Source organism: Gigantopelta aegis, unplaced genomic scaffold (genome assembly GCF_016097555.1).
Source record: "Gigantopelta aegis isolate Gae_Host unplaced genomic scaffold, Gae_host_genome ctg3252_pilon_pilon, whole genome shotgun sequence".
Lineage (NCBI taxonomy): Eukaryota > Metazoa > Mollusca > Gastropoda > Neomphalida > Peltospiridae > Gigantopelta > Gigantopelta aegis.
Window position 1 is genome coordinate 1 of NW_024533251.1, and position 9905 is coordinate 9905.

Below are 9905 nucleotides of genomic sequence, written 5' to 3' on the forward strand. Positions count from 1 at the left end.
TTACAAACAAAAGAGTAAAACTCTATCACGCGCGTGTTTGTTGGTTAACAAGACGTTCAAACGCCCAAGGTTAGACTAGATCTAAATCCTAGGTAAATTAAATAATTCCTCACTTTTCCTAGGGACAGTCCATGGCAACGGGTGCAACTAAGCCTTTGTTTATGTTATGTAATTTAAAATAGCCTCATCACTTCACATTCTTGGTGATTAAGGATCTCTTTGGCATACTTTTCCAATACCCCTCCTGAGGATTTGAGGTCACAATAAGTACTAAGATACTGGGCATATGGAGCCTCTGGTAAAATCTCATAATAACGCATGTTACCGTCACCCGGGGGGGGGGGTGAATGAAAGAAGTCATAAATTGTTGAACTAAAAATAAAATACAATTAGTACAGTATTAATATAAGGTAAAAATATAAAAAGCATTTTACTTAAGTAAAGTATTTTCCTATTTATAGTAAAAATAACTCAGTATATAGGTGAAATAACTTTGTATAATGTTGTTAGAAATATGACCACTTAACCACTTACACACGGACTTGATAGAATTATTACTATAATTATCAACCTTACCTTGCCAGCAAGATAGTACGACCATTTAGTTCCCTCCGTCATAAAAAGCACACAATGTACCACTGTTACTGTCCCAAAGAATCAGTCATCAAACATTGATCTAAAGTTGTTCTCAAAGATCTGTTTCAAATATTGTCGATATTTTGGTTCACTGAAAATCTCGTTTCTACAGTCAGTTAATTACAGGGTCCCAACAGCATATTACGATCATTAGAGCAGCTTCTCGACTACCCAATCCAGTTGTGAAAGAAGATTAAGAGAACCCCGAACAACAAACACAACTCGAGATGGTTTTATTACCTTGATGACATGTAGTCTCCTAAAGAAAACAATGAGTTACATCCTACCATATATCTTAGAGTATAAGTAAGCACAAAAGATACCACACACAATAAAGATGCTTGTAGATTTATCATGACAAAATTTATTTAGATTATTTTAAATATTAACTGACATATATCATTTGTACTAATAGACTGTGTGGACCATTTACTTACAGAAATCAATTGTGCTAGTTCTTGGATCAATCACTCGAATTTTCTTGTCTTTACAAGTAGTAGACAAGTGAAGAACCATGTAGTTTCCATGAGATAGAATCAAAGAGATAGTATGTATGTCATCAATCTCTAAACAAGATATCTCCAGACTCTGTATTCCAGACCACAACTAGAGCCATCTGCCCCGCAGAAACTAAGACATCACTAGCTGTGGGGTGCCAGGCAATACAGCCGACCCTTACGTTGATGACGCATAAGATCCTGAAAAATAATAAAAATTCCTGTGTGATTTTTGCACTTTTATTCTCTATATTAAGCCAGTGATGAAGATAGTCGTACAACTATTGAACCGTTTGGCGTTATATATTTATCCTTTTTGTTTGATGCAAAAAAATTTTAACTATGAATATTTCTACCATTCATTAATCTGTTTTGTCTATCCAGATATCCATCCAAAGACTTATGCACATATTATAACAATACTGATAAATGACTTACCCTATATGGTTCATTAAGACCTTCAGAGTCCGTCCTCATCAGGAATTTTCCATATTTTCACAGTACAGTCTTCAGTGAAGCAGACGCAATCATGTACTCATTCAAAAGGATTCCATGCTAAATCTAAAAGACACTACTACGGATGTCCAGAAGATACATTTAGGATAATTAATATCAACTCGTCCAGGCTAAATAATGATTTAAGAAATAATTAATTAATTAGTGATGTCGTGTGTAGATACAAACTGTTTTGACATGCACAAGTAATTACTTCAGCAATTACAGATAGAGCAATAACATTACAACTTATTACACTACACTATAGCAGTTTCATAGTGTTCTAAATTAGTAGTAGTAAAATATCTCAATCATATTACATGACAAGCATGTGAGTTTATATGTTTTTTGACAATACAATCACTAAATCACAAGATACAGAAACATAGTCGCCAAACTGCAATGACAACACTGAATATCAACAAGGAAATAAATACCACCTTATAAGGTATCATAAACTGACATAAAACAAATCTACAGTCTAGTTAGTACAAATGTGAGGAAAAAGGAAAAGAGAGGGAATAACTTCTAACAATAGGCTATCTAATACAAAACAGTTGTGTAATATTATTACATTTAAAAACAGATAATATTCTATTTACTTTCTCTAACTATCTATGGTAGCATCAATAACATTGTTTTAAAGGAATGGCTTAGAGAGGTAATATTATAATCAATTTCATTAACTGCTGAGCCAAAATGTCCAGATTCATCCCACAAAACTATTTCTAGAATGTATTGCTCATATATGGTAATAGATTTACAGATACAGCTGTCTTGTACAAGAATGTATAATAACAAATGTGGTCAGTGTGGTATATAACCACTACAGTGGGATCACTTCCTGTATTTTAGCAAGATGTGTATCATAATAACTATTGTGTCACAATGCTCTAAAGAAAATGAAAGCATTAAATTGTTCAAAAGATGTTTTTCATTTGACAATGTGGTATGCATAAAGTAAGTGAACTAGTTAACATAGCTACATGTACAAGACATATAATGATGGTATTAACAAAATCATTTAAAGTTATGAATACAATTATGACTTTAATGTCCTATTAGTCCATGAACCTCTACAACTTGTTTTTACAGGGGAAATAAACACTTTGAGTACCATACATATAAGAGTGGATAGCACTTGTGATGCTAACAAAAATTACAAGTGGGTGTGGTTTAATTGTAAAAACAAGAATTATTTTTGCATTACCAAATACTTAATTCGAATTAGCTTACTTTATCTAGAGGATCACCAAGAAAGCACCCTCCTCCCTGACTTTCCAAGACTACAGCAAAAAATTTGCCATTTACATCACACATATTAGAGTCCCAAGGACTTTTAGTGATTCGAACATTGTCATAGCACATATCCTTCTTGTAAGGAGTACCAAAAACGTGCTTAAACTTGGAATGACGTTGCTTGAAGGCCATATTCGATGTCTTCTTTTCTGCGATGCAACTCTTTGAATTACAACCACACACACACAACACACTAGTTAATTATAAATGATGCCCTTATTAGGGCAAATTTGGTCTGAGCATGCGTAAAATGCTTTAAGGTTAAATTTAATGGAGTGGCTAGTTATTAAAATAAGTATTTCATCAATATAGTCACACCCCATATTAAACAAGTATTTCACATACAACCACACCCTCAAATTCATTATACAGACACACACCCTCTATTTTATAATCAGCGTAGTATCAACAAAAGCAACAAAAACAATATACTATGGCTGACTCAACAAGTTGGAGCCAGTTATTAGTTGAAATCAAGAGATATTCTCTGGAGATGCTGTCAACATTGATGAAGTTTAAAAATTGATGAAATCCTACGAATCTGATTACCAAGATTGGAAGGACTATGCCAAGTTCGATGCTCATAAGTAAGACCTTATCTTCATATAGATATTGTCACTCTACTAGATGTACCTTAACCTCAGTACTAAGGTTTATGATGAATAAAACCAGTTACAATAGATGTATTCAATTAGAATAAGACACACAACATTGTAATGTTAATAAGTTAGTAAAATTTGCTACATATCCTGTTTTTTTTTTATTTGTATGGACACTTTAAAATATATTTAAAATATTACACTAAATTTACAAAATGAGACCTAACATGTAAGATGTAGGAAACAGTCTCACTCTGTATAACATGAAGCTAGCTACAAATATAATGGGAACAGATGTGTCCTTTATGGTATGTTATTGAATGTTCATACTCTGTATTCACCATTCTTTTTGTTTGTCTTCTTGCATGTTAAATCTGTTGTATTGCTGTAGATTTTTGTAGTTTAGGATAAGCAGTATAAAGCGGGTTTTAATGGTGACTCAATTCCACAATATGATAATGTTTAGGGATTAATTTTTGTATGATAACATGTACTCTCGACTCTTTGTGATTATAATCTCTTACTCACTCACTCACACACACACAAACAAGGTATACTCGTAATTTAGTGGATACTGGAAATGATAAATATAACCTCATTGTTATATGTTGGGGGCGAAGGACATGGAAGGTAAGACATATCCTGAAATATCCTAGAATATACAAAAACATTTTTCCATCTAGCTCTATTCATGATCACGCTGATTCTCATTGTTTATGAAGATATTGCGTGGTAATGTTAGGGAAACTCAATTCTACTGGCCAGAGAATAGAGAAGTTACAGAATCCACAGCAATGACAGAAAAAGAGAGTCATGATTACACAACAAATGATGTCGCATACATTAGCGGTAAGTGAAGTCACATGACACTTTAGGGTTTCTGTGTATATGACTTTAATTATCAGTATCACATGATTATCATGCACCATGTGACTGTCATGTGATGTGTTACAGATTCCATTGGTCTTCATCGAGTTGAGAATCCCAGTTATACAGATACAGCCATTTTCACTTCATTTATATTCTCCACCCATTAAATGCTGTCAAAGTTTTGATCAACGTACAGGAAACTGCTCACAAATGTACTATGACATTTTACAGTAAATATGGAGAGAAATGTATAAATTAATAACAATACCACTACTTCTTGTCATACTAAGAGCTTAATGGTCATCATCAAATTGTTTCATAATTATACAGATTTATATTTAATGTTTTCTTGTTATCCCAAATTATTTGGAACTCATTAAAAATTATATTAACAATCTCTTCTGTCAGTTCATTAAATGAAATATAAATTACTAAAAGGAATTGGCTCTTTCTTAATAAGTATCTATTAATAGGAATTGTTTCTTTATTAATGAGTATCTATTAATAGGGATTCCCTTTTTATTAATGTGTGTCTTTTACTAGGAATTGTCTCTTTATTAATAAGTGTCTTTACTAGGAATTGCCTCTTTTTAAATGATTATCTATTAATAGGATTCCCTCTTTATTAATAAGTATCTATTAATAGGGACCACTTCTTCATTTGAAATGAATTATTAATAACACTTATAATAAATTCAGTAGGATTAATTTATACATGAATATAATAAACATTTATTATCAAGTTGTAAATGAAATGAAATGACAAAGTAAAACTAGACTGGTCATCTGTGATGAGCTTTCTCACTGACCCAGACCATAATTTTTCCCATTCCATGCTGGAAGAATTTGATCTTCAGATATTATCTACAAAATATGAATAAGTATAACTTGACTATAATGACATCACCATGAAATGACAAATAGTGATGTCATCATATATGATGACATCATCTAAACCATAGATTTACAGTACCCAATAAGTATGATACACCGGCAGATCCAGAGTGTAGAAATAGGAGGTGCACAGACCATGTGCATAGCATGTGGCTAAATTTTTAAGGCTAATAAATATTCATTATATTTATTATTCAAAGTCCTTTTAATTGTAAGTTGTGGTTGCCATGAAATACTTAAAGTAATAATTATATACCAGAGGGTGGTGACTTGATGATTGACCATGAATATTATTATAGAATAAAAAAGGGGCTGCCTGTGCACCTCAGGCACCCCCCCCCCCCTAGATCCGCCAGTGATATATATCTATAGTAACTAACCTCTTCTCGAACTATTCCACAATCTGGATCTTGAGTTTTGAAGTAATATCTAGATAAAAATGTACATCTTATAACTAGGTTTATTCTCACATAAATAGCATCCATGATCACAAATCATTACAGAAATATTTAGGTGAAGTAATTTTTTTCTGATTTATTAATGCATAGCAAAAAATTAGATGGATTACCAATTCTATTTTTATAACATATCATACTTCATACCTATAGGAGCCTTGCCGATCAAATACTGCTTTAAAATCCTTTAATCTAACTTCATGAGCTCTATTATGAAAATACTCAATAATAGAATTTCAATATAGTGGGTGTGGCTTACTTTCTTGGTACAGTAGTAACATATGGTGTCTCTGTTTTATCTCCTGTCATGTAATAAAAGATCTTGGTCCATTCTACTGGATTACTAACAGTATGATACACATCCTCTCGTGGAGGACGGTCTCTGTGTCGTCGTCTTCTTCCTCTTTACGTTCCTCATGCTTTGAGAGAGAGAGAGAGTTAAATATTATAGCTATCAAAATCCAACTTACATAGCCATGACGACGCAATCTTCTACCAGGAGATTGACTTCGACTATGTTCAGTTGTGAGTTTAGTCAACATATCAGAAATACTCTAAAAAAGAAATTAACTCAATAAATAATATTAAATGTACTATTACATTATTACATTTAATATAATGGAAGCATTACTATGAATTTGAATTATTAATTTTAGCCATTTACTTTTTCTAAGCCTTCAAATATTGTTTGTTGAGGATCATTTGGTTCAACAGAGCTTTTCAAAGACTCCATTAGTTTCCTAATATTTTCCATATCATCAGCTACAACACTACTATCAATACGTCGACCTTCTTCAAGTCTCTCTTCAAGAATTAAAATCTTTTATCGCGACTACTAATTTTAACTTGAAGAGCTTCCTCAGCATTAGCAGCACGTGATAATTCAACTGACACTTTATCTAATTCCTCTCTAAGTTCGACCTCCATACTTTCATGCTGTCTAATGTTTTCTCTCATATCAATCACTTCACGATCCTTTCCTTCAATAGTAGCTTTCAATTGACTCACTTCAGCCTAGAAATGAATAAATGCTGCTTACACCATCATAATAATTTATTGCTATGTCAGCTATATAATTTATGGTTGCTATGGTTACTGTGCTTTAAGAATACATGAAGTTATGCATTCATCATAAAAAAATGAAGTTCTTCACTTCTTACCTCAAGTACTTTGACTGCCTTCTCTTTGTGTAGTAGTTGTGTTTGAAGGTCAACACGTTCGGTATCATTGCGATATTCTTTACGATAAATCTCACTTTTCATGCTTGTTATAAACTGGTTTCTCTCTAGTACCATCCCACGAAGAGAATCAGCCTCAGTTTCAAACTATAAATATTATATTATCACATGAATTTTGGATTGATATTGGGAGGATGGACAGATAAATGGAGAAAGAGATAAAAGGATGGATTAATAGATATATATGAATGGATTAATAGATATATGAATGGATTAATAGATATATGAATGGATTAATAGATATATGAATGAATGGATTAATAGATATATGAATGGATCAATAGATATATCAATGGATTAATAGATATATGAATGGATCAATAGATATATGAATGGATTAATAGATATATGAATGGATTAATAGATATATGAATGGATCAATAGATTATATCAATGGATTATATGAAGATAATAGATGAATGGATTAATAGATATATGAAATGGACTAATAGATATATGAATGGATTCAATAGATATATCAATGGATTACCTTTTTATATTGTTCATTGAGTTTCTTTACATTCTCTTGTAATTGTTCAATTTTTTTGTCTTTCTCTAATATTTGAGAATTAGCTAATTCAAGTGGTAGTCTAATATCAATTGTTTCCTGATCTCCTTCAGTACCAATGTTATCTAACAACTATAGAGAGAGCAAAATGGACTATGGACAAATGAAATGTAATGGATGAACACTGAAATTGAACTATGTATAGACAAATGGATCAACAGATAAATCATATGGATGGACAATGTTTAAATTAATAGATGAATTAATTAATTTAATTATTAACAAACAAAAAAAAGATCTGATCAGTCAAAATTAAAATGATTGACTAAAAATTTACAAACTTACAATAGAGTGTAACTGTAAGAGCTCAGTTTTAAATTCACCCAGTTGACTGATAACGCTCCCTATGTCACTGATAAGATCAGCAGGTGATTCCTCTGGTTCAGACTCTGCCTCCTTTTCATCACTACTGGTTTTTTGCTGAACAACAGGATGTGAAGATATAGGATGAGGAGTTGTATGATTAGGAGATATAGCATGTGGAGATACAGGTGGAGGAGGTTTGAGATAGCCAGGAGCTAAAATAATACATGGTTGCCATGGTAATATGAATTATACGTATAAATTATTAATAATTAATCATCAGATCTAAATGTTTTAATATGTTTAAATAATATTATTAGATATTATTAACTATAGCTCCATTATTTTAGTATTGGCATTCTTATTTTAGTATTGGCATTCTTATTTTAAACATAGCCCATTAGTACATACATAATATAGTACATGTCAAACTTACAGTTTCCTTTGGTAGTACTCGAACGTAATGGTTTAGTGCCAAGTATTCGATGAGGTGGCATTTGACTGGTGATTTTCTGAGTGATATGTTGAGGTAAAGAGTCAATTGGAGTAGAATAGATCCCATCAGGTTGAGGCGTCGGCTGAGAGAGAGAAAAACCCATACCACCTCCTTGAGATAAACTCATGCTCTGATGAACACCATAACCTTGAGAGAGAGCATATCCCTGTGGGAAGCCCTGTGGAAATGGACGTTAGCATTGTTTACAGACTAAGGGGACGACTCCTATAATTATTACAATTAAGTATAACAATTTCTAGTGATTAGTGAATTGCATTACTGACAAAAGTACAAGAAACAAAGGATATGTACATAATACTATAGACGTGTTGTCTTTAGACTCAGACACATCAAAGATATGACTCAACTAACTGACAAGACAGACAACACTAACACCACACCCAAAAATGCTAATTAAACTTGTACAGTCATATCACTAAATACCTGAGATAAACTGTTACCATCAGGCACTGGTATAGTTAGTGAGAGGTGATGTTGCACGTGGGGAATGCTTGTCCATAACACCTAATCGATCGGGAGAATGGGTTCTAGCAATGGGTATATTGCTGTGAGGTATGTCTTTGAGAATGTGCTGATGAGGAAGATGATGTTGAAGGATGTGATACTTTGCCATTTCCAGATATAGGTCGGACTGAACGAGGGTTGTACTTCTCAGCTATCGCTAAAATGACTCTCATTACTCCCTTCATACTGCCATCAAGTATGTCTGAGAAAGAGAGAGAGAGAGAGAGAGAGTCTAAAACACAAATACAATTGAGAAATGAAATTTGAGGAACTACAATTAAGTTTATTGTTGATTTCAAATATTTACAATTACAGAAAAGTTAAGTTATACTGTTGAAATCATATTACACAAAAAGTTAAGTTATACTGTTGAAATGATATTACACAAAAAAGTTAAGTTATACTGTGAAATCATATCACCACTAACAACTATATCTTATTACAATAGACTACAGTAACTGACCTTTTGTGGAGTCACCAGTGAGATTAGCACCATCACTGTTTAAAAATGCAATAGCCTTCTCAATATTACTCCGTCTTGCTGATGCTGAGAGCGGGTTTCGATCAATGAATGGTATTTCAGCATTAGCTATTAAAGAGACACAAATAACAAAATATAATATCATAACAATTACTAACCAGCAATTTCTACTAAGTTGATCAATGTAATACCATCTTGCATACTGCTCCGTAAATCAGTGATAAGTGTAGCATTAGGTCGCTTTTTTAAGATAGTTATTTACCCAAGCTATATAATCTTGAACTTGCTTCTAAAGAAGAATAATAGAGAGATGATAGGTAAATGTATAACTAGACATATGGACAGATGTATGGGATAGATCAAAATGAAACAGATATCTTGAATTCTTTAAGACAAGAATGTGTCTCAATAATAAACAGAGACTAAAGATAGTAAATTATCCTAATTGTGTGGCCTCTATAACAGTATCCATATATGTACAAGGAGTGATATAGCCATAACTTCATCCATTATCGAATTACAAACCACTCTTCCTAGCAAATCATAAAT

The 9905-nt window shown here is 32.4% G+C and overlaps 1 pseudogene; it reads left to right on the forward strand.

The window, feature by feature from the left end:
* Window positions 1-3405: 3405 nt before the first annotated feature.
* LOC121392009 lies at window positions 3406-4655 on the forward strand (annotated as a pseudogene).
* Window positions 4656-9905: the final 5250 nt, after the last annotated feature.